Source organism: Protomyctophum parallelum (assembly GCF_964188405.1).
Source record: "Protomyctophum parallelum genome assembly, chromosome: 7".
In the NCBI taxonomy this organism is placed as follows: domain Eukaryota; kingdom Metazoa; phylum Chordata; class Actinopteri; order Myctophiformes; family Myctophidae; genus Protomyctophum; species Protomyctophum parallelum.
The window spans coordinates 34,302,233-34,329,558 of record NC_139705.1 but is presented as its reverse complement, the minus strand read 5'-3'; positions in this window follow the sequence as shown (position 1 = coordinate 34,329,558).

The following is a 27,326-nucleotide window of genomic DNA, read 5'->3' as shown; positions in this document are numbered from 1 at the left end:
TACACCCCCTTATAGACCATAATGTCTCCAATTGTGTTAGTATTGAGAAAGGTGCTATGGTATTCAATTCTCCCACCAGGCTCCAGTACAATCCAATGGGGGTGTTTTAGCCTCCTTTTGAGCGGTGCAACTGGTCCAATGCAAAGATGTGTGTCTGTCTGAGCACGGAATGTCCACAACGTAATGTTGTTGACATCATTAGACGTCTTCATTGTGATGAAAGGCACATGTGAAGTGAGCAGTTTTATTGGTCTGTACTAAACTGAGAATCAATGGAAGGAATCAATTGGTTAATTAAACTAGAAGTAAGCTTTTATGAAAAAATGAAAGCTACATTAAAATGTCATTTATTAATGTATTTATTCATTCATTATGTTTCTAAAAGTGAAAACAGTAGCCTACTCAGTACTCGCCAAGCATTTCCAGTGTTTTATTTATGAATGTATGTAAAATCAAAGAGACAGTTTAAAACCTAATTATCTTGAAATGTTTCTGATGGGAAGATGGCAGCATATTTTCACAAGAGAAGGAAAACTACACATCTCTGATGTCCATCTCCAGTGGAGTTAGGAGTTTTTTTGTCAAAGCGCTTTTTAATACTCTTAATTGGTTCAATTCTTTTTAACCAACACACAGACATAAAGGGTCTTCAATAGCATTGATTTATGAAGAAAAATAAATGAGTTCTGTGGTTTCTTCCGGGCAGCAACGATATTACATACATATATAAACAACAGACATATACCCATGTAGACAATGGAGACGCGCATGGGGAGACAGACAGAGATACACACAGTTTGAGGTTATTGCGTCAGATAGGAGACCGTGTATGTATCATTATTGGGGTATGCCTCCTGGCAAGCATTTGCGCTCCTCTCAAAGTGAACCGTCTTGTTGCTCCATGTAGTTCTAAAGGCAACGAGACACAGAGAGGTGCCTGGAAGTCACATCTGTTGCGAGGAAGCCAACTTCCTCCGGATTATCTGAGAGACTCCATAGAGCTCTGTCAGGGTTAAACACATACATTAGCTCGCCTCGCACACGCGCACCTTTGCAGACCTGCATCTCACGCACGCACGAGCGCATGCACGCACACGTACACACGCACATACACACTACACTACACTGAGACTACGATGAGTTAAATTGAGGGTTACTAATTATAGCCTGGGGAAACTTTTGCCTTTTGACCGTCATCATGCAGCTCCTCTTTGGGAAGGGGAGGAGAGGGGTGGGGTGGGGGTAGCAGGGGGTCGAGGGTCGTGGGGGAGGAGGAGGGAGTGGCAGAGAGAGAGAGAGAGAGCCTTCCCTTTCGCAGCAGCATCCGGCCGTCCCCCCGTCACGCACGATCCTCACATCTGGAACCCTTCACCCCCTCCCTCCCTCCCTCCCCCTCCCTCCATCAGCTACAGTGTATATGCTTCAAGTGGAGGATGACAATTTTTCTTTTTTCATGCCTCTTATCTCCCCCCCCTCCTCACGCCATTTCTTAACCTCTCACCTTTTCTCGCAGGGGGGGCTGCCTCATGACGGCCGGCCAGCCGGCCCGCCGCAGAAGCACTCCCAACTGCGACAGCGAGTGCGCCGTCTGGACCGTGTCGATATTTAGTCTGTGGCCAACAGACGGGGGGATCGGCTCTGCGACGTTACATGGAGGTCTTTGGTTCCCCTCTCCGTGTAAACATTGTTCATGTGTGAGGAGACGGTGTATATACTGTATATGTATGGTACGGTATACAGTGTGTATATGCACTCTGCTCCGCTCTACATAAGCCTGATTTATACTCAGTGCTGCCGCACTGCACACTTAAAAACAGCCGATCTACAAGCTCACAACGTGTCGCATTCAGGTGCCACATTAGATCGGCTAATTTCGATGTGCAACGCAGCATGGAACCAAGTATAAACGACCCAGTAGTGTGTGTGGCCTTTGGATATCATAGACTGCAGGCTTTGAGGCTATGCTAATTAGAATTCACCCCCCCTTCCCCTTTACCCTCTTTAGGGAAGAACCCCTCGGGTCCTTCAGACATTGAGTCCCCAAATGTGACCCCTTGGGGTCACTTGCCCCGTGGCTATACTGACTGGTGAGATAAGTGGGGACAGGCGTTCCGAAACCTTTGTCCGTTTTGCAACAGAGAGCAAAAACTTGCCAGTTGAACTGTGGCCCAGTAACTATAACGCTGTGTGCTAATGCAAACCTTCGGTTCGAACCAAAACCACCTCCGTTTTACAACATCCCGGCCACAGATACTGAATCTCTGCCTGCAACAAATTACACCCCTGCCCATTGTGATTGAGATGTACAGTGTGGAGGTCTCCAATCAAACCACAAGGCCACCTCGACCACACAAGGGTAAAAGACGTTGGTGTGTGTGTGTGCGACTGTGCGTGCGTGCGCACGCGCACACGGTCTCTGTCTGCACACAAATTGTTTGGCCAACAAACGGCAATGGCTCTAAATGTGTTGGAACGAGGATTGTGAAAAAAATCTGGAGTTTATTTATCTGTGTGAAAGTATTCCCTCGCAATACATCGAGCACACAAACAGAGACGGGGTTTTGTTCAAATAAAGCAACCGGACGGATCTGTCATGCATTTTGGGTCGGCGTGGGGTTTCTTTCTCACCGGCGCTGAGGATGAGGTGGGGTCCTCCTGATTGTGTTTGTATTCCATAGACAAACAGCTCTCGCTCGTAATTGTTTTGGGTTTGAGCGCAAGTTGGAAAATGATTGGGGATGGGGGTGGGGGTGGGGGGCTCGAGCATGAAGAGCCGTCTCTTTCCTGTGTTTGCATGTTCTCAGGGTCTTCGTGTGAACGCCGGGGCACAGCGGTTGGAAAAAGCGTGGGCCGGAGGGGGGCAAGAAGAGAGCGGACAGGGGTGTCAGATGGGGTGGGGGGGGGGTTCGAGCCCCCAAACGATCGTTGCAGCGGAGGAGGAGAGATTATCCTCCTTCTAAAAGCAGGATGCAGCCAGTGGTGTAAAGTAACTAAGTACATTTACTTTAAGTAGGCCTACTGTACGTAAGTGCAATTTTTGAGTTATTTAGTAGGCCTACGTTACTGGAGTATTTCCAATTTTCAATATACTTTTACTTCTACTCCACTCCATCTCGGATCCAAATATTGTACTTTAACTCCACTATACATTAATTTGAAAACTTTAGTTACTTTGTAGATTTTGATTATTATTACAAAACATATATTACCCACTTCAGCCCTATATACATTTAGACCATTAGAAAATAGACGATCTACAAGCTCACAATTTGTGAGCGTGTAGATCTATAGAATAGAATAGAATTTGAAAACGTGAAATGGGACATTCTGCATAATGAGTATACATTTCTACTTTTGGGACTTTACTTTACTCATGTAGCCTACATTTTGAATTCCAGAATTTTACTTGTAACAAAAGTATTTCTATAATATGGCAGTACACTTTTTACTTAAGTAAAGCAAATTTTCCACCACTGGATGCAGCCACGTACCCTGCTAGCGGTCACTCCTTCCCGTGTGAACAAGCCCCCAGGATCCAGAGTCCATCCCGGACTCCCCGCCAAGCCCCACTCAAACCCCACTGGTCCTCCTCTGTACCACCACCATCACGCAGACAGGGTTTAATCCACCAGCTACTGCACCCCACCCTGCACCCCGCACACCCCACCATCACCCCACCCTGCACCCCCCACCATCACCCCACCCTGCACCCCCCACCATCACCCCACCACCTCTTTTTTTTTCGCCGCGATCCCCGCCATGGCCCCTAATTGCTTTTCTTCCTTTATTCTCACACTGTGAGAAGTTTGACAATGTACATAAACGAAATTCCAGAATAGCAGCGGGATATGGAAAAAGCACATGTGGAAGTAGTTTTGCCGCCCCTCCGGAGAGGACTGGGAATCTACAGTTTTATAGATTTGTTCTGAGCAGAGGAGGATGCCGTTATTAAAGCGCAGCAGACGGCCTGACACGAGGGGAGGGAAGGGAAGAGTTATGCCTGATTTGGACTTAGCCGCGCACCAATGTTGCACCCCGAAATAGCAGATCTACAACCGTGCGACACGCCACAGTGTCACGTGAACTTGTAGATTAGCTATTTTGGGTTAAGGGACGCAGTGTGCAACCGAGTTTTCAAATTGAGCCCACTTCCACTTGTTTGTGTCTTGATGCAGCAACATACTTGTTTTCGACGCTGGGTCGCCCTGTTGTCGACAGTGCTATCTTTAGCATCTTTTATCTGCACTGCATTCATCGCTGATTTGTGTTAGCTAGGTCTCCTCCATAAATAAGCAGGCTAATTCTTTACAGTACAAGTGGTGCCTCCCTCCTATGCCAAGAAGAAGACACTGCTGCAGTGGTGCAAGATTAAATTATTTAGTATCCAAGACGAGCAAGAGGAAAAGGATGAATTCCTTATGCGGAGTGCGTAGACATCCACCGCAAACAATTTGAAAGTCTTCTTGCCACCTGACAGTGATTACTGTCGAGCATGTAGCATACTAAAACGAGTTTGTTTGGGGGGGAGGGGGGGGGTGTTCTCTCTGCTGGAGACTCATTGGCATGCTCAGCCTAAAAACTCCCCCTCCAGCCACTGACTACACACTGTGTACTGTATAGCACCTTTTGGTTACCTTGGTTTGCGCAGGTTTTTCGCAAAATTAGCCAGCTGTAATTGGGGTTAGCCATGTGTGACCTACTTACTAAGAGAAGTGGATCATTTTGGACTTTCAATTGCCTGTTTGTGCTGAGCACTTTAAACATGAACACAAAAAAAAAGAAGTGCGGTGTCGACCGTGCTTTTGCCAAATACGGCATCCTGACCAAAGTAATTGCTTCCATACAAACTTGTGCACAGCCAGAGGCTTTCCTCAACCCAGAATCTATTAAAGAACCATGGTGGTTTTGCAGGTGGTGTTATGTAGGCTATAAACTACTGCATGGCATGATGCAGTAGTACAGTAGGCCAATAGATATTCATATGCCTAAACTGTAATACTTTTTTTAATCATTTGGAGTGTTATAGCCTAATAATGAACGTCATTAGGCTGCGTTCAAGCTAGTTATTCTCAACAAGGCTTTAGTTTAAAACCTTGGAGAGTAACTAGATCGAATGCAACTTAATGACGTTCATTATGTTAGGCCAGCGTTGCGCTGACAATACGTCATAGTTGGGGTTGGATTTGCATCATCCAGATCCCCCAGTAATTGTGATTCACTGAGGATTAACAGATGCAGTATTCTTTTCTATTATGAGCACGATAATGCCTGCTTTATATTTCGCTGTACAACCGAGAATAAATTAACCACTTAAACCTGATATACTTCATTGACCGGAGCATCCCAGGGCTCTGTAGTAGCCCGTCCCTATACAATAAATCTCTTGCTGATCTAGCTCACAGCTTTGTAGCTTGTAGATCTGCAATTTCCACCTCATTTAAAAAAGCCATTTTTCACCCAGTGTCAATTATCTAATGTAATGCTGGGCTCTACACTCCCTCCGCCAACCTGGGGAGAGCAACGGACTGACCAGTTCTTTTCACCTGACAGCAGGGAGTTCCCCTGGTTGGACGCATGGAAGGAACACGCTATTCCAACCAGTTCCTTTCCCCTTCATCAAGCGCTCCGGCTGGCCAGCTGGAGGCAGTTTAGAGACCAGGATCCCACCCCATTTTTGCTCCAAAATATTGATACTAAGGTACATACATGTATAGTTAAGCATAACATAACAGTCCACTGCGAGACAAAGTTTTCTTCTGAAACCATCCCCTGTAACCCCCTTGTTGCCATAATCTGTCCAATTCCTCCGACGTCGAGCCTTTCACGCCGCTCACTCCTATAACCCAAACTAAATGGCCGCCAGGTCCTGTTTACAGGGAATGTGCCCCCTCTTTGCTGCAGTTGTAGGACTCAAGAGGCTGTGGATAGATGGGAGGGAGAGGAGATCGCTAAGAGTAAGAGCACAACCAGCTCCAGATGTCCACCCACCCCCCTCCCACTATAAAGTATAAATTTAAGGCCTGTGACCATAAAAGAATTGGGCTCTCTGTCTATCTTACATGGCATCAATGAACCCCTTGGGTCACCGGTATTATTGGCCTATCTTTCACTGCTAAATAGCTGGCATTGCAGCCTTCGCGCCGAGCCTTGTAACACCCACCCACCCCCCCCTGCTCCCCACCGGTGCGCCTTTCATTGCGCATCATCTCACAGGAGAATTATGGAACCCATAAAAACAAAGTCTCCTCACCTGTTTCGAATTTGCCAAATTGCAGGTTCTATTGATGCCCTGTCCTGTTTTTCGATACAGGGATGTTCTCTGATGTGTGTTTATGGGGTTAGCTTTGGGTCTCGTAACGTACCTGCCTTCAGTCCATAGCGTCAGGTACCGTGGGCTCCGTTCACCACTACCAGGTGTGTCCTAAAGTGCTCTGTGTGTGTGTGTGTGTGTGTGTGTGTGTGTGTGTGTGTGTGTGTGTCGTTGTGTGCGTGCTCTCACATGCTTGTGTAATCTCTGCAGGGCCCGCATGCAGCCCGGGGATGAGGTGATTCTTGACAGATCTTAACGCAGTGTGATTGTGTATTTAGGGGGCTCTCGTTTTTTTAACCGCAGCTGCCGCCGTCGCTTCCTACCCTTTCCCTTCATTCCTCCCTTCCTCTCCTCCTTCCTCTTTCCATTGGTTGGAGAGTCCAGGGTGCCAGAAATGTGTTTCCAATCTGCGCCGTTCGTTCTCATCTGGGACATTAGGATATGGAGGAGGAACATTCTCTGCCCAGACCCTGTGAGGCAGCATGAGGGAACATTCACCAACAGCCTGCCCAGAAACCATGAGCCATGGCTTTGACAACCAACCTCCCCCTCCCTCCCCCCTCCCCCAACTTGAAAGTTGTCCAACGAAGAAGTATGTACGAAAGAAACTATAGAAAAATATTTAGCATTCCACGTTCACAAAACAGTATTCCAGATGCTTTCGTTGGAGACCATTTTTTTTTTTTTTTTTTTTTTTTTAGGTTGAGGCATTAATCACACAGGACGAAAAAATGCTATTGATGTTATTTCGACTGTTCTGGTGCAGAAACCACCGTAGGAGCTGTCTACTCATTATGGTCAGTGTTCTGGACAGATGCAGACAAAGAACATACAGGAACCACTCTCTGGTCATCTCCTTCACCAGTGGTGGACAGAGAACCTCAGCCCCAGTGCTGGAGTCAAAGTATACTCATAGTCAAATATTACTCAACTGCACAAATGGACGTTGCTCAGTCAAATTTGTATTTGAGTTTTAAAAAAATACGGCGCCTCACAAACCATAGCAGTCCATAGACTTGGCTGGGGTGTTGTTTTTTGGGATGCTGTTTGCATAAAAAGTCCATAGACTTGCTTGCCACATGATGTCCCGAGTGTTTTTATTTATTTATTTTACATAATTTAAAGTACGTCATTTCCATAGACTTGTTTGCTTAATGGCGTAATTTCAATAGTACAAATACATTTCCTTTTTATTATCAATGCATCGTATATTAATAATGCGTCACGTTGTGAGCTTGCAGAATAAATGGTTAAAGCAGCACTATGTAACTTTTCTCTTCTACTCGGGATTTGAACCAGCGGTTTCCTGCACAAGTGCAGCCATTTTTAGTTGTTACCACTGAGCTGCTTGCTCATTGGATAAATATTGGTGTCGGATCCTGCAGGGGAGAGACATGACCTTTGACACGATCTAAATGTCTCAATAGAACAAAAGAAATCTGGGTTTCCGAGGATAGTATGAGAGTGACGACACTCCAAAGTTTGTAACTATAACCCATAGATGCGGCAAGATCAAAGCGTGTCGCTCCTCTCTTACTCTACACTCTGAATATAACCACCCTATTAACATACTCTACCTTACAGACTGGGCAAAAATTCAAATTTATGAATTAAAGTTACATAGTGCCACTTTAAATGTAATGGAGTCAAACGTACACTATTTGTCTTTGAAATGTAGTGGAGTGAATTCAGTGACAGTCATATAGTCAAGTAGAGTGCATGCAGATAATCAAAAGATGTGCCTAAGTGCAGTACTCAAGTAAATGTACTTGGATACCGTCCATGCACCACTGGTCTCCTCACTCACACTCTACCACGCATGCATGGCCACTGTTGCCTGCGAGCAGGATCGGTTTGCCGCCCCACAATGTGCTGCTCGCTCCGCTCCAAGAGGACATTCCTGGGTTCTTCCTTCAAAAGGAAAGGCCTGCACGAGCTGCCGTGCCAATGAAAACCAAGCCATGCCCAAGCCGTGCATTTCAGCTTTAAAACCACAGGTGTCTCATGGTGCAGAACGGCCATGTTACCAGGGATTCCCAAAACAACACGCATCATTCTGTTGTGTGGCCTTCACAGGATCTCAGCCTCTCTAACTGAATGACAAGATGGGCGCTACCTTGCTACCTACCTTTCATTCGAAATTTCTATTTGGTCCATTTGGAAAACGTATTAACCAATTCAGCCCTACATACTCAGTTGTGTGACGCATTGCGAAAATATGTGTTCTACAGGCTCGAAAGGTGCCGATATGTGACACTGTACATTTGCTATTTTCATATTATTTTAGATTTAATTTTTTTCGAGATTTGTGACATTTTTGGAAACTGTTAGAAGATGGGACTTAAGATTGAATGTGACACATTGTGAGCTTGTAGATGCTCGAAATAGGAATGCCACTGATGCCAGGTTGAAAGTGGTTACAGCTAGAGAGAAATCAGAAAACCTAAACTCCACTTAGTGATGCCAGCGAAACAGAAACTGTAATGCTCTGTTGACACCGAATTGTAGCCCGGCTTCAGTGGTGGGCATCAAAAAAAGAGTGTGCATACGGTATCCATGGAAAATCACACACACTGTTGTTGTTCCCACTTACGGTCGGTCGGGAAACTCCAGGATTTACCTCTTGATGACATCAAAATGGCTTTTGCAAGAGATGTGTTTTTCATGCTGACAAGCTGAGACTAAATAGGTGGGTTTTTCCTTTGGAGAGGAGAACCACAAACAGAATGCTCATTCAGAGCCAGGGGGCTAGCGAGCTCCCTCAGAGCCGTCACGTCATGTCTGTGCAGTGCTTTGAAGACGTCACGAAAACACTACTGCAGAACTGGCATGTTAAGTTTCTGTTTCATCAATGGTGACCTCAACATGGCAGCTGTAAACTGCAAGATGATACATGTGCGTGCGTGCGTGCGTCAGACTTGTCTCTCTCATTGAAATGTTAGCCATAGAAATATGCCAAAGGGAATTAGATTAGCTGTTATGCTATGGCATTACAAGCAGAACAGCATGATATAAATAAATACAAACGCACCACATTTTGAGGAAGTGTCGCTTTACAGTTTTATTGCTGTGGCTGCATAGTAAGCATGCATTAGCTTAGTTGAAACTGTGATTATGAATTGACTTCTATAGCGTATTATTTGCTGACAGTAAAATATACAAATAATCTACTCAAGTTGTGTGATATGATGTAGTAGGCCTACACTGGTTCTCCACATGGGTTCCAGGACCCATGAGCTAAATGATTGATGGTTAGGAAATGTCAGGTCTGTAACTCTGTACAAATGGAATTGAGAGATTATTTTTTATCAAATGGGGGTGGCAAGGTGGCCTAATTCGTATCAAATTGGGGTCCTGAAATTAAAAGGTGTGAACATCACTCGTGCAGTACACTAACCACAGTAGTTGACCCTTTCTGTGGATTGCTGTTCAAAGAGTAGGCCCTTGAATATAAAGGTCTGTGTGAATGAAACCACATGTAACCTCGGTGTCCACTGATCGCTGTCCTGTGCTGTGCTGTTTCCCTCTCACATTTCCCACTCTCTGTTTCGAAAAGAAAACGGCGGATTCTCTCCTGTTAAAGCAAAGCGTCTTTCATTCAGAATGAAATTATTCTGATCAGAGATACAAACTGTTTACGTGGACGCTAAATAATACATAATAGTAATTCTAGTTTACATGCCTCAAAGTACTGAGGGAATATTTGGATCCAAAAGTTCAAAATCCAGCCAATAGAAACACAGGGGGGACGGGGCTTAAGCAAATACAGCCTGTCCCCATTGACCACCCACGACGTTTGGGGCCTTTAGCAATTAGGGGTTCTGTGTCTTGCTCAAGGACACTTAGACACTAACTCTGGGGGAGCCCGGGATCGAACTGGGACCCTCGCGGTTCCATCCGTCCGCTCTACCGATAACTCTACCCCTGAGCCACTGCGCCCCAGGAACACAGAGGGGAGCTGCTAGGGGGCAGCTCCTGGCTGACCCCTAGCTGCCATGCAAAGTTTGGTGTGACGTCACGTGCGCCCACTGTCCACATATACCGGAGGTTGACCCTCTAGGCAGTTTTAATGTAGGATTGTAGTCAAAATCATACGATTAGTCACGCACGTTACCGCAGTGAAATGTGTTCTCCGCATTTGACCCATCTCTTGGAGCGGTGAGCCACAGTGTGCACCGCGTTAGGGAATTAAGTTGATTTGACCAACCCATTGATGCTGAGTGCCAAGCAGGGAGGCATTGGGTCCCATTTTTAAGGTCTTTGGTATGACCTGGTTGGGGATCGAACCCTGGACCTCCCAGTTTCAGGGCAGACAATCTAACCACAAGGCCACTGTCTGGTTTGTTGTTGCAATTTATGTAAAATCACACCCGTGTGAACTGAGTGGTGCAACTCCCCTCTCCCCCTGCCCCCCGTCCCGCCCCGCCCGCTCTCCCCTCTCCACTCTCTCTCTCTCATTAGCAGCCAACAGTGCAGCACTATCTCTCTGTCTGTTTCTGGCACAACAGTGCCACTTTTGCCCCTACTGGTACTCATAGTCACATACATTGTCACATAGGTTAACACGGACATTGCTGTTCCTTTGAGTGGTTACACCACTCAAAAAAATGTGGATGAGGTGCAAATGAGGATGTGAATGATATTTTCATCATTTCACGCCTGCTCATCGGGTGTAGCTCTGTTCTCTGTGGCGTCAGGCAACAGTAGACATTTTTCTTCTCTGGCCCTTCTTATATAATATAGACGAATTCACGGAGGGATGCCCCGGGCACGGCCATAGCTGCGGTGTACCATTAAGCCCAGCTGTACACCTCACCAATTATTAGCTACACCTGCTCTACAGGGCACAGCTCCATGGATGGATGGGTCTATATGAGCCTGAGGCATTTTGCGGCAGTGACATTGCGCACTGCAAATTGCCGATCTACAATATATCCATGTATTGTGAGGATGTAGATTTTGTACTTCTTGGTGCGCAACACTGTGTGTAACTATAGGCCTCATCATGTTCCAGCATTCTGATCAGTGTTGATTTCGTTGACTATAAAACTATGACAAAAATGTTTGTCGACTACCCTTTTTTCACTGACGGTAACTAAATGGAAACAAAATGAAAACTAAGCTATGACGACGGAAACTAAGACTAAATATATTGACAATTTCTTCAACAAATAACATCTAGACTAAAATGTTAGGAAGGGACTAGTGGACAAGAGATCCAGTATAAGTAATTTTATACTTGGTTGCATGCTGAAAATAGCTGATCTATACAAGCTCACAACGTGTCACGCTGCGACGCGTTGTGAGCTTGTAGATCGGCCATTTTCAGAAAGTGTAAAATCAGTCATTACGACAGCATCAAGGCCCACCAAAATAAATGTTATTAAAATGTAAATGTAGATTTAGTCGACTCAAATCTTATGATATTTAGTCGACTAAAACTAGACTAACACTAAAACATTCCACTGTTTGCTGTCAAAATCCACACTGATTCTGATTCTATCCATGGCCCTTTTGCTCAACAGAAAAAAAGAAGATGGAAAAAAAGGACATAACTTTGTGGTGACGTACATTTGTTACAGTGCTTCTCATTTGTTTATTTGGTCACGGAGCTGGATGTTCAAGACATGTTGAAGTCTGCCGTCCACACTACGTGTATGCTGCAGCTGACGTCTTCGCAAGCGGGACACTTTGCAGAGACGACGAGCTGTGAATGAAAATGGTGGGCCTGTGTCGAATTCCACCCAGTCACCGTTCAGCGGCGCGCCTCCCTCTCTCTCACCTCCCCACATCTGGAACCCGTTAACATTCCTTACCGCTCGCGGTACACATGCACGCGCGCACACACACACACACACACACTTCATTTCCAATGTGCAGGGCAGGCATATATGTTACAACTACCCTTGCTGCTAAAAGGATATTCTCATTCTCCCGAAGCTTGGAATAAAAACAAAAAACAAACGCACGCAAACACGTACGCACGTGCAAACACACACACACACACACACACACACACACACACACACACACACACACACACACACACACACACACACACACACAAAGCACACCTCTGCTTCCACATTATGTTTTCTATCACCCTGATAGACAGTGTGTGTGTGTGTGTGTGTGCGCGGGCTGGAGAGCCCTGTGTCAGGGGAATTTACTCTCTCACACTGTCTCACCACCGTCCTCAGGGGACGCTGGCCGGCTCACCCCTGATAATGGAAATACAATAACTGCAGTGGCTGCTCCCTCCCTGGCCCTGCACCTCTCTCTCTCAGCTGCTCCCTCCCTGGCCCTGCACCTCTCTCTCTCTGCTGCTCCCTCCCTGGCCCTGCACCTCTCTCTCTCTCTCTGCTGCTCCCTCCCTGGCCCTGCACCTCTCTCTCTGCTGCTCCCTCCCTGGCCCTGCACCTCTCTCTCTCTCTCTGCTGCTCCCTCCCTGGCCCTGCACCTCTCTCTCTCTCTCTGCTGCTCCCTCCCTGGCTCTGCACCTCTCTCTCGCTCTCTCTCTGTTGCTCCCTCCCTGGCTCTGCACCATCTCTCTCTCTCTCTCTCTCTGCTGCTCCCTGCCTGGCCCTGCACCTCTCTCTCTCAGCTGCTCCCTCCCTGGCCCTGCACCTCTCTCTCTCTGCTGCTCCCTCCCTGGCCCTGCACCTCTCTCTCTCTCTCTGCTGCTCCCTCCCTGGCTCTGCACCTCTCTCTCTCTCTCTCTCTCTGCTGCTCCCTCCCTGGCTCTGCACCTCTCTCTCTCTCTCTCTGCTGCTCCCTCCCTGGCTCTGCACCATCTCTCTCTCTCTCTCTCTCTGCTGCTCCCTGCCTGGCCCTGCACCTCTCTCTCTCTGCTGCTCCCTCCCTGGCCCTGCACCTCTCTCTATCTCTCTGCTGCTCCCTCCCTGGCTCTGCACCTCTCTCTCTCTCTGCTGCTCCCTCCCTGGCTCTGCACCTCTCTCTCTCTCTGCTGCTCCCTCCCTGGCTCTGCACCTCTCTCTCTCTCTGCTGCTCCCTCCCTGGCCCTGCACCTCTCTCTCTCTCTGCTGCTCCCTCCCTGGCTCTGCACCTCTCTCTCTCTCTCTCTCTGCTGCTCCCTCCCTGGCTCTGCACCTCTCTCTCTCTCTCTCTCTCTGCTGCTCCCTCCCTGGCCCTGCACCTCTCTCTCTCTGCTGCTCCCTCTTGTGCCAGGGACCCCTGAAAAAGATCTGGAGATTTTTTGAAACATTTTAACAACACAAATCTTGTATGGGTTTAAAAAAAAAAAAAAAAAACATGAAAAGAAAAGCACACATTTACGATATGTGATGTGAGTGCGGTCTAGCCAACACCAACTCTGGACTCCTGAATCGCTGCCCACCGTACTCTCCTATCCACCATCAGAGTCTTGAGCTCTGTTGTTGTGTTGTTGGCTAAGCGGTCGCGTCTACGTATAGGTGCGACCGGGTGCGACTTGCCGTCCTGCCTTTCCTGGCTTTACCCTGTTGGTTCCCATACAGTCAGTCTGCTTGATCTGGGTGCATGACGCAGATCTACAAGCTCTATATTCAAATGTATACTAGTATATAGGGTTAAAGTGGTAGAACTGATTTTCATGCCATTGTTAATTCATTTTGCAGAGGAGCCCCTGGAACCCCTCAAGGACCCCTAGCAGTCCCCGCACCCCGGTTTAGAACCACAACTGTAAGTGATATTTTCTTGTTAAAATTAAGTGATAAATGAATAGTTCTACAGTATGTTCTCATAGCTGCTATTAGAGAGTGCAGTAACGGGGGTCTCCCTCTCTGAAATAGTATTTTCTGTTTATTAAAGAGGATGTGTGGATGATGGATAAAGTGCTGACTAGATGGAGGAGACCACTGTTAATGAACAAATACTATAGCAATGACTACTATCATAATATAGAGCTTTCACTTTTGTTAAAACGAATCAAATGTCCTTGAACTCAGAGATGTGCAACTCTGCAGGAGCACTTGCCAATGGTTTGGGAATCGTTTAGCTGGGGACCCCCTGGAACGCCCTGAAGGACCACTGTGGGTCCCCAGATCGCATCTTGAACCAGTGTACTAACTTAGATCTAAGTTACAAAGTACACTCTGAGTTACACAACACATGGATATATGAACACTATTTTAATGTAGCCATGGTACAAATGGAACCAAATGGAATGTACATTCTCGGTGTCAAATGAAAATGGGTGATTCCCTTTTCTTTTTTGAATGGTATTCTTCAGCATCATCTAAGAAAATGAGATCACGGCGTCTGTTATTTATATTCCTAAAAGATTATTTAAAATAGCACTGTGGCCTAGATTTGTCTCTAAAGCGAATGGCAGATTTATTTATCTTTTTCCAGGAATTGCTACACTATACAGTAGTTCCGCCGAGGGAGGCTTTAGGGTATAGACCTATCGCGTTTATTCAGAGAAATGAAACTTTGATTTCGGGGGATTTCTTTCCTTTCTTTCAGGGAACCGTTTCAGAACGGCAGCTTCTGTTTTTTTTTTCCAGTGAGTGGATTTTGCGTCAAGGACTTTGGTGCGTTCTCAACTCACAACTCTATTAGAATTCAGGATAAAAGCGAGGCATTGAACTGTAATTGAAGCCATTTCAAATGCATGGGCAAGCATTGATCCTTCTCCATGGGAACTAATGTCTTGGAATTATTTTGCATTTTTTTTATTACCATTTGAAGTATTTTTGTGTTCTGCCACAAATACATGTACTGTACAGTAGCCTACACTGTACAGAAACAGACTGTAGAGCACAAGCATAAATACAATAGGCATGGGGGGGGAGCTCTGATTTTGATATAACTTTGGGTTATTGTATATTGTAGCTATACTCGTTATCAATTTATCAACTTTTTTGCATTTGACAGTTGCTTGGGTATGGGGTGGGGTGGGGGTTGGAGGGATGGTCGTTGGGGTGGGGGGTGTGGAGGGTGAGAGGTGGGGGTGGGGGGGTCATTTAAAGCAGAGGAGGTTGGCATTGTACTACAATTTAGGCATTTATCAGACGCTTTTAATTCAGAGCGACTGACAGTAAGCAAGAACAACACAAGGTAATCCATCAAATACTGTAAATACATAGAAATAGTCATCAAGCAAGCTAAGAACCTTATATATATCTGTCTAACAGTACATTATCTGCATTGAAGCTATGAGCATACAAGAGTGTTGTATGTCTACATAAAATGCTATGTAAATTTCCTAAGTTTAGCCTTTGCACACGCCTGTAAGGTCGTCGAGGCGAGTTTTCAGACTACGGCGGAAGATTTGGAGTGAGTCTGCAGTTCTGATTGCAATGGGAAGTTCATTCCATAGTTTTGGAGCCACTGTCATGTACTGACATGGTAACTGCACTCCTTGATTGAACCACCAGGGTGCCTCGTGTATGAGAGGATTTCTTTAGCAAAGCTGCTTTGGTGGTCTGGTCTAATAGGCCAGTCAATCTAAGATTTGTCCCAAATAGTAGTAATTCAGGTCATCCAAATAACATCACACCCGTGTGAAGTGAGGGGCGCTAATATATTAAAATTTAACTCATGTTGCTATGATTAGGTGATGTAATGGTGTAATGATGTAAAACAAACACAGACAAAACAAACATTAAACTCTCTTTATTGTTAATGGCATTTAATGTTTGTGTTAGCGACTAAACAAACATTAAACTCTCTTTATTGTTAATGGCATTTAATGTTTGTGTTAGCGACTAAACAAACATTAAACTCTCTTTATTGTTAATGGCATTTAATGTTTGTGTTAGCGACTAAACAAACATTAAACTCTCTTTATTGTTAATGGCATTTAATGTTTGTGTTAGCGACTAAACAAACATTAAACTCTCTTTATTTTTAATGGCATTTAATGTTTGTGTTAGCGACTAAACAAACATTAAACTCTGTCCATTGTCAATGGCATTTTTAATTTGTTTAATATGTGAATTATACATTTTGGATCATGGTAAATTCAGGGGTTGAAAGTTGGGTACCATTAATATCCTATAAGGCAAAAATGTATTTTTTTAATTATGCTTTAAGTAGCATTTCACGTGTCAAACTAGGGGTTATTCTGATTCTGAATCCATTGCAAGCATTAGCTTTGGGCTAAAAACGGCAATAGCCGTCATCACAAATGTGATGAGGTCAGCACATTTAGGCACATTGGGCGCATTAAGGGCAAGTGGCTATAGTTACTTAGTACTTTACACCACTGAAAAACCCAGGTTTGAGCAGCACTGCTGTAGCTGTGGGTGGGTGGGTGGGTGGCGATGGATAGGAGTGAATGTGTGCACACAGCCTGCCTCCAGTTGACGGGGTCAGTTCCTCCTCCAGCCCTCCGCTAACCTCACCGTGTCCCGACCCGGGGTGAGCTGCTATTGGCCAGGGACACCGCTGCCCCCCGCCTCCCCGCCTGTCTATCTGTCTGTCTGTCTGTCTGTCTGTCAGACAGACGGATAGGGAGTGGGAGTCGGGCTGCATGTGGAGGTCATGGCTTTGGGGCACATACCTTTACCCTCCCTCCTCCTCCTCCTCCACTACCACCACCACCACCACCTTTCATTTCCACCTTTCATCTTCTGCTGCTGTGAACTTGAACTCCCATTCACAAACTGGTCTGTCGAGAGAGAGAGAGAGAGAGAGAGAGAACCTGCATGTGTGCACTTGCATACGGGCACCTACAGTACATGACCTCAGGCCTATCTGTCTTCCTGTCAACTTGTTTGTGTAAATGTGCACACATGTGTATGTGTGCATGTGCGAGGGAGGGTGCACGCATACTTGAGTGTAGATGCTTAAATACAGGCGTGTGTGCGTGCATGCATGTGTACATACATACAGTATGTGTGTGTGGTGTGTACATGTGTGAATGCATGTGCGTTTGTTACTGTATGTCTTTGTATTTGCACCCGTATGGAAATTGTATAGCTCCATTCTGGTTGTGCGACGTTGTAGCCCTAAGGTGTCAGCTGCAGAAGCCTTTGAACTGTCTCCTTTAACAAACAACTGGGGGAAAGACTTCTCTTCCCGTCTTCCCCTAGCCTTCTTTCCTTGGCTTTGCCCTGACAAAATATTTGCCCATTTCCCCTCAGGACACGAGCCTCTTCATATTCTATTACTCTGCATGTTCTCTCTCTGCCGTCGCCGTCGTGACTGACTGACATCGCGGCTCACACTGCCTTCAAATTATGTCCTGGTCCTGGATAAACCAGAGCAGTCCAATCTATGCATGGCCTAATAGCGGTGGTTCTCAAACTTCTTCATGTCAAGGACGCCCAAATTGACACTCATTAGCCTGCGGACCCCCATTTGAAAATATATACCAAGGACCCCCATGAGAGAAGATCTTTACTCCTCAGTGATTTTCAACCATTTTCATTTCAAGGACCCTGCAGGTTTTATATGCAATAGGCTACGGTCCCATATTTAATGGCATTTCTATCTCTGGGACCCCAATGTACAGTATAGGCCTATTGTAAAATAACGGGTCCATTTGGTTCCATTTGTACACTCTCTGGGTTACAGACCCATAAGGGTCCATAACTGTCATTTAGCTGAGGGCTCAAACCTTTTCATGTCAAGGACCTCCAAAATGACACTCAATAGCCTGCAGACCCCCACACCGCCTCTAGCAGTGATTTTCAACCATTTTCATTTCAAAGACCCCAGGTTTGATATGCAATAGGCTACGGTCCCCTATGTAATGGCATTAAATATTTTATTGTCGTCAATTGTGAATAATTGTTAACGTTTTTAACACCTCCGGGCCATGACACAAAATATGTTCAGATGTTTACCGTGGCCAAACACACATCAATGTGGGGGGTCCTGAGAACCACTGCAGTAGGTAATGTACAGTGGCGGAAAGTACATTTACTTTAGTACTGTACTTAAGTACAATTTTGATGTATTTGTATTTTACTTGAGTATTTCCAATTGTATACATGTCACTGATGTCAGAGGCAAATATAAAAGTTTGGAGTTGTTTTACTTAGTTATAGGTACTTTGTACATATCTCGGCTATTTGAAAATAGCTGATCTACAAGCTCACAATGCGTTGCGTGCGGTTCTAAATATATTTTTTTTAAACTTTTTTCCACCACTGCAGTTGTGTAGCATACTGTAGAACCAAATCTATTAAAACAGTGTGCTGAGGAATGATGGACACAGTTGTGTAGCCTACATACACATAGAACCAAATCTATTAAAACAGTGTGCTGAGGAATGATGGACACAGTTGTGTAGCCTACTGTAGAACCAAATCTATTAAAACAGTGTGCTGAGGAATGATGGACACAGTTGTGTAGCCTACAGTATACACATAGAACCAGATCTATTAAAGCAGTGTGCTGAGGAATGATGGACACAGTTGTGTAGCCTACATACACATAGAACCAGATCTATTAAAACAGTGTGCTGAGGAATGATGGACACAGTTGTGTAGCCTACATACACATAGAACCAGATCTATTAAAACAGTTTGCTGAGGAATGATGGACACAGTTGTGTAGCCTACAGTATACACATAGAACCAGATCTATTAAAGCAGTGTGCTGAGGAATGATGGACACATTCCAGTGGAATCTCTGTTCTAAAAAAGCCTTCGCAGTATACTGTAGAAGAATCCAGGAAACCAGCTTTGCATTTTAATTTTGGCCATTGCTATTTCAATCTCCGCCCATCCCCCCCTATATCCACACCCACAAACAAACGGGTTTGAGAGACACACACACACACACACACACACACACACACACACACACACACACACACACACACACACACACACACACACACAGAGAGAGACAGACCTCCTCAAAACACAAGTGCACACACTGTAATTTGTGTGTATTATTAGCCCCTCCATAGGTTCCTTTTTATACCTCTATAAACATTTGTAGAGGGCCGCCAAACACTACTTTAGTGCTTACGGTGCACACATGCACGAAGAAAATAAAAAAAGATCCCCCTTCCCAACATGCATACCACATCAACACACACAAATACAAACACACACACACACACACACACAAACACAGGCAACCTTGTGCTTCCCGGCATCGCACGCACGCACGTAGGCACTAGGCACGCACACACGCACGCACACACATTGGCAGCCTTGTATAAGACAATTTCCTTGCAACAAACCCATCTACACACACATGCACACAAGCTGTCACACACTAGGGGGGCCCTCTTCAACACAACCCTACCATCGTGTGTCCGTGTGTGTGTGTGTGTGTGTGCGTGCGTGTGTGTGTGCGTGCATGCACAATCGTAGCCCTCATCTGGTGGCATGCAGATCACGTCTGCCCGCCCCTCCTCGTCTCAGTGTATCCGTGTGTCTGGTCCGGCCAGCGAGGGGTTAAAGTGGCGGCTGGTGGCTGGTGCAGCACTCACTCACTCACAGCGGGAAGGCAAGCGGCTGGGTTTCTGGGTTTCGGGCCGGGCTCCAAACAGATGTTGGTTTGTTTCAGGGCTGTGGTTAAATAGTTGGACTGCGTTCCAGCACACAGGGGGGGGGGGAGTGGGGTTTGGGGGGGAGATTAGAGACGCTCCGAGGATCGCAGCTGCAAAGACAGGGAGGGAGGTACAGTAGAGAGAGAGAGGTAGAGAGAGAGAGGTAGAGAAAGGGTGGTAGAGAGAGAGGTAGACAGAGAGAGGTAGAGAAAGGGGGGAGAGAGAGGGTGCATGGTAGAGAGTGAGAGTGGGTGGGGGAGAGAGTGGGTGGGAGAGATGGAGAGAGTGGGTGGGAGAGATGGAGAGAGTGGGTGGGAGAGAGAGGGAGAGAGTGGGTGGGAGAGAGGGAGAGAGTGGGTGGGAGAGATGGAGAGAGTGGGTGGGAGAGATGGAGAGAGTGGGTGGGAGAGAGAGGGAGAGAGTGGGACAGTGGGTGGGAGAGAGAGAGAGTGGGTGGGGGAGAGAGGGAGAGAGGGGTAGTAGAGAGAGAGAGGGAGAGAGAAAAGGAGAGAGGGGTAGTAGAGAGAGAGAGGGGGGGAGAGAGGAGACAAGCATGAGAGAATGACACGTAAACCCTAATTCATACTTCATCCATTCAGCTGTACAGTATAGTCTACTACAGTCTATGGAGGATTGACACTAAATCCCCGGCCACTCATGTCAATGAAAGTGTCTCACCCAGCGTATATTCTGTACGTCCCTAAGGACCCCCTCCTTCCGGGTTTGGGCCCTCTGGTCCTGATGACATCATGGGGCCCATTCATTCGCAGGCCCTTTAGTTTCCTTCGCGAGGTTTACATTACAAACTAGAAAAGCAGTTCCTGCAGAAAACCGCGTGCAGGGCTCGCTGGAAACCCATGCAATGTATATGATGTATATATACCGTCTATCATAAGTCATATGTCTATATACAGTCGAAAGAAAAGAAGAAAACGTTGAAAGAAATTACAACAACCTGCATTGCCCCGGCGCCGTGATGATGACATATTCACTGCCGCCCCAGGAAGCAGCAGAGGTTTGAATGCGTTGTTACAGCAACCACAGACAGCACCTCCGTGTGAACCTAGAAAGATCTGACCCTTCCTCATGCAAAAAGAAGAAAAATACAAGCATAAATAACTGCATAAAGCTGAACAAGTTTGAACTAGATTTCTAGCACAAAGTGTATGTGGTTAGATGCCAAAAAATCTGACCCGTCTGAAGTGAGTGTTGCTGTACTGTACTGTACTGTACTGTACTGTACTGTACTGTACTGTACTGTACTGTACTGTACAAGCCCTCCTCCCTGGCCTGTGTGTGCCTGTGTGTTAGGCTGTGCAACATTGACACTTGGTGGTGAACAAACGCTATAACGCTATTTCCGTGCTCGGACACACACATAGCTGTCTAGAGGAGTGGTTGCACCACTCCTATAGAGAACTAGTGAACACTAGAGAACTAGTGTGTGCTCGCTGGAGCGAGCCCACAACCACCTCCATGCACCAGCCTGTGAGTCCAGCCCATTGGTCGAGCACTTTTCTCTCGCCAGCCCGTGAGTCCAGCCCATTGGTCGAGCACTTTTATCTCGGCCCAAGCGTTCAGTGCCAGATTTGTCCACTTGGAAATCCTTGCTTTACAATTTACAATTTAGGCATTTAGCAGACGCTCTTAATCCAGAGCGATTTACAAAAAGCATGGCAATACATCACATACTGTATATAAAAAGTATTTATCATGAAACATGCGTAAGCTAAGAACGTAACAGTGGAATATCTATAATGAAACTATACATATAATGTATATATGGAACGTGTGGAGCATTGTCCCCGCGTTTTTTAGTGAGGGTACTTCCAGCTTCCCTGCGTTGGCTGATCTGAGTGCGCGGGAGGGTTTGTAGGGTTCAATCATGCTTGCTTGATATGGGGGAGCCATACCTTTGGTTGCTTTGAATGCCAGCTTCAGAGTTTTGTATTCTGTGCGGGCAGCGACCGGGAGCCAGTGGAGGGAGCGGAGAAGTGGGGAGACATGTGATAATTTTGGCTGGTTGAAGACCAAGCGAGCTGCGGCATTTTGGATCAGTTGGAGAGGCTTAAGTGCACATGCCGGTAGGCCAGTAAGGAGGGAGTTACAATAGTCAAGTTTTGACAAGACTGTTGTCTGGATTAGGAGCTGGGCTGACTCCTGGGTGAGGTACGGTCTAATTCATCGTATGTTATAGAGTGTGATCGAGTGACAGCTGTGATGTGAGTTTTGAACGAGAGCTGACTGTCCAGGACAACACCAAGGTTCCTGGCTGTTGGGAAAGACGTTACCAGGGCGTTGTCTACAGAAATAGTTAGCTCCCGCATAGGGCAGGACTTAGCTGGGATGAAGAGAAGCTCAGTCTTGTCTGGGTTCAGCTTGAGGTGGTTGGAGGACATCCACTGTGAGATGTCAGCCAGGCATGCAGTGATGCACTCTTCCACCTGAGTGGCAGAGGGGGGGAAGGATAGAAACAGTTGTGTGTCATCGGCATAGCAGTGATAGGATATATTGTGAGCAGAGATGATAGTGCCAAGAGATTTAGTGTTTGCTTTGTTTGTTTGCTTTAACTGTCTATTCATACTTTGTGGAGTGACGTGGAAAATAGCTGACCTACTACTACCTCACAACGTGTTGCGGATGCTTGTAGATCTTTGGGCATACATTATAGGCTCAAGGTGGTAACAGCTGCAGAGCACGGAGAGAGAGAGAGAGAGAGAGAGAGAGAGAGAGAGGGTCCTATGGGTCAGTGCAGGTTCCCATACATTATAGGCTCAAGGTGGTAACAGGGCTGACTGCAGAGTACAGAGAGAGAGAGAGAGAGAGGGTCCTATGGGTCAGTGGTTCCCAAACTTTTTCATGTCAAGGACCCCCAAATTGAAACTAATTAGCTCGTGGACCCCCACTTGAAAAAATATGCCAGGGACCCCACATAAGAGAAGACTTTTACGGCTCTAGCAGTGATTCTCAACCAGTGATTCTCAAGGACCCCCAGCTTTACATGCATTTAGGCTACGGACTCCCATTTGATGGTTCTATCTCTTAGACCCCAATGTATAATGTGAAATTGTGGTTCCCACTTTTGGGAACCACTGCTATGGGTTATATACTCTGTATTATGGCATAATTACGGAATCACACACCCAAGAAAGGTGCAGATTTACATGCCTGCAGTGCGTTGCATTAATTGTGTTCATTGTGAGCTTGTAGACAAGGTATATTTTCTATGCTAGAAAGCAAACCGTCATGTGGAAGTATAAATGTAACAGATGAGAGGAAGAGGAGGGGGGTGGGGTGATATGTGAGGGCGAGAGGCTCGAGTACAGTATGAGACGGAAGAGCAGCATTAGAGACAGGAAGGAAGGAAGAAGTGTGTGTGTGTGTGTGTGTGTGTGTGTGTGTGTGTGTGTGTGTGTGTGTGTGTGTGTGTGTGTGTGTGTGTGTGTGTGTGTGTGTTATAGATGCAACGATGCTGATTTTTCAATTCCGATCCGATATATTCATTTTGAAATTTCCCGATATCCGATATTTGCCGATCCGATATTTGCTGTAGGCTACATAGCAAAACAAATAAATAAATAAAAAATCAAAGAGGGGATGTTTATGGTTAAGTGTTTAACCTGTAAAAATAAGAATATGAACTGTTTAACCTGTAAACCTTAAGGGAATGGAAACCTGTTAATTAATACTATGGATTATTATGTGCAAAGGTACATTTTTACCCCTAAAGTGATGCCTGCATGTAACCTGTTAATTCATTCTATGGTTTATTAATAATAATGATAATGATAATAATAATAATAATAGTAATTATTATTATTGCTATATACACGTGGTACATTTTTACCCCTAATGCGATGCCGGGAATCAGCTGCGGCTGCTGCGCTATCATGTGACAAAAGCCTTGAACCTTACCGACAGAACTCGGGGAGAAAAAAATACCTCAGGACGTTTGTTATGGCGCTGGTGTGTTTATGCTACTTTCGTTTGCAAACTGTCTTTGTCTTAACACTCTTAAGAATTGCACTACACTTACAATCTGAATCAGTGTTTGAGCTTCTGACAACAATGTCATGGTTTGATAACTGAGCCAATTATATAAAGACGGATTTTACCGCGACGACGACGTGCGCTTATTCTTCATCATCATCGTCGTCGTCACAGCAGCATTTTTTTCAATGGCAATAATAAAGTTACAAAGATTGAATCACATAGCGCTAAACAGCACGTGTGTGCAGTAAATATATAGCAGAATAATGGATTACAAGAGCAATCTCATCACAACAATGTCAGAACGCAGCTAGATGATAGGCTCCACCACACAACTGAACTGCACAAGCACTTGACTGATCCGTGCGACGACGGGTAAACTTTTTTTTTTTTTAAGATATTTTTTTGCGGCTTACGCCTTTTATTGATTTTTGAAGGGACAGACAGTAGGCTGACAGGAAACGGGAGAGAGATGGGGGGATGACATGCAGTAAAGGCCGTGTCGGGTCCGGGAGTCGAACCCGCGGCACACTGCGACTGGATTACCAGTCCGGTGCCCAGACCGTTACGCTACGGCCTGGGCCTACGACGGGTAAACTTTATACTTTTATTACTGTTAAGTCAGTGATTCCATTCTCGTGCATATTGCACCTTAGTGGGGCTTTTTTCTATAGTCTCTGTTTGCAGTCTGTACATACTGGAGGTTGGATTCGCTCACTGCACTCTGTGCAGGACGGACTGTAAACATTAAACACGTGTGTCCCTCCTGTATCGGAGCGTGTATCGGTGGCATCAAATCCGATCTCCGATACATTAATTAAGCTGGATCGGAGGCCGATACCGATATAATATCAGATCGGTTGCATCTCTAGTGTGTGTGTGTGTGTGTGTACGTGCGGTTGCATTCGTGCGTGCGAGAGACGGGGTGAAGATGGAGACGAAGGAAAAATATCCAGTTTTTTCTCTTCATTTTTTTAGCGAGGGAAAAATGGCATACATGTGTCGTTGTCGTCGTCCCCCCAAAAAAGAAAAGTAAAAATAAAAGCCTCAAGGGAGGATGGAGGACAGGAAAACTCCATCGGTTTCTGCATAACTAGCACTTTGAAGTCAGGAATGGAAAGAGAAGAGCGGAGAAGAGAGGAGGAGGAGAAAATGAAGAAGGATGAGGAGAAGAAAAGTCAAAGAAACTGAAGAATTTGAAGCATGAGGAGGATGAGGAGAAGAAACTGAAGAAGGATGGGGAGAGGAGGAGGAGAATAAACTGAATATGAAGGAAGCATCATGGCAAAGCAGCTCCACTTAAATATGCCCCATGCCGTAGAGGGTCTGGTCGGCTGTACTCGCATGCTTAATGCTTAACCTCCTCCTCCCATCACCTTCTCTCTCTCTCTCTCTCTGTCTCTCTCTCTCTCCCTCTCCCTCTCTCCTCCTTTCCATGCGTCTCTATCTATTCAAACTGCATGATACACTCTTTAGCCCTTAGCTTTAGCGCACTAACCTCCGTGCAAGAGGCCTTGATCTCTTTAGACGGCGAGCGTGAGAGCTACATTTCGAAGTGGATTAGCCCCCATGGTATCAAGCAAACTCTTTTTAAGTTCCTGGGAGACCGCCGTCCACCCTTAAAGTCAGTTCGCTCTCAGGTTTAGCTTTTATAAAGTCCAGGCGGGTTTGCCACTGAGCGTATACGTTTGATTTCCCTTGGACATTGAACCTTAAACTGTGAAACTATAGCAGTCTATATATGCTACACACGGTGGTGCACTGTAACTAAGAACATAATCGAGTACTAATATCTCTGAATTTGTTTGGAAAATGTAAATATCGTAAATGCAGCAATGTAAAAGCAAAAGTAATATCAAGTGTAAGTGTATTTTGTTGAATCTTAAAAAGTACTCCAGTACAAACTTGACGGAGTAACTTTCACTTGGCCAGGAGTATCTATTCTGAGTACACCACTGACCTTCATGTCCGAGGCTTGAATCAGTCTATAAGTTACTCTAAAGGCACCATTTACACTGGCAACCAAATCGCGCCTGAATCAGATCTGTGCCACATCGAGATTGAAATCTGATTGGTTTAAATGAGTCTAAAGCCAGCTCCACACTGCCCCGACGTTCGGCAGTCTCCAGTCGCGAGACTGTCCGCAGGAGACTCCCCGACAAGAAGCTCCCGTCACTTGCCGTCCCTAGCGCCTTATCGACGCGTCGGAATCCGTTGACGAAGAACCGAACATGTCCGGTCGGTTGCCGATGTCGGGAGCGACGCTATCCATGTTGTTGTGATGTGGGGGGTAAATGCTCCACTGTAGAGTGGACTTCTAGTCTGCTTGTCATGTTTCAGGGCTGACTACTGGTGTAGTGTGTGAACTAGATACCATATTCTCAATATCAACTCTCAATTTATATATGTAATACTAATCAATCAACTCCAGTCTCCAAATCAACTCCAAAGCAAGACTAGCGAAAATAATGCTATCTTTGTTTGTTTTGGTGTGAAGCGCTGTGTGTTGCCAGATTCTGTGAGTGAAACAAGCGACTAGGTCTATGAAAACAAATCCAAAAGAAGCAACCAGTTTCACTACTTGAGCCCTATTACATCAGCTATTTTTTAAATGAATCATGAAAACAAGCCCAAATAAGCAACTACACTTCAGAAATAAGTAACGGGCAACTATGAATATTAAGCTATGTTACAGGACAACTAGCCCAAAGTCGCTTATAATAAGCAGACCTGGCAACACAGCAAACCAGAGCTTTCTGCAATTTGCATGGTGGAAAATAATCTTTTGTCGGCAGACTGTCTTTGTGCAGATAAAAAAGGCTAGTCTGTTGCAATATGATAGTTTTAAGTAGTCTTTGACTGGTCTGGGCAAGTTTCCTCGGTCTGGAGTCACCTTAACATGTCACATGACTCATTTAAACAAATCAGATTCCAATCTGGATGTGGCTCAGATCTATTTCAGGCTGGATTTGGCTGCCAGTGTAAATGGTGCCTAAGAGTTGCATGACAACCAAAAGATTGTCCTTTTGATGAGCGGTACATGTTTGGTCTCCTTGCGGTTCAAATCCAGGTGGCTATTTTGTTTGTTAATTATGTTTGACAGTGGGGGACTTTAGCAGTAGCCCAACCTGACGCACAGAAGCCGAATTTATTCCTTGACCTTTAGGGATTAGTAATCTATTGAAGGAGAAATGTCTTGAAATACTCATCATTGATGATGAATTTTGCGAATGAACGGAATGGCATTTATGATACACTGCTGTAGGATTTCCATGTAAAACATATTTTATGTCATCATCGCTTTGGCATGAGGGTGTGTGTGTGTCTGTGTGTGTGCGTGCGTGTGTGCGTCCCGTGCATGCCGTGCATGCTTATTAAGGGCGATGCACGTAGACTTAGACATAGTTGTGTGTTAGAAAATAGCCGATCTATAAGCTTATAGATCAGATATTTTCGGTGTGCTATATACGGCACACAACCAAGAACGAATCAGCCATGCATGGCATTAGTGTGCAGGTTTATCGGTATTCGGTACCATGTATATTTGTACGTTTGTGAATGTATCTG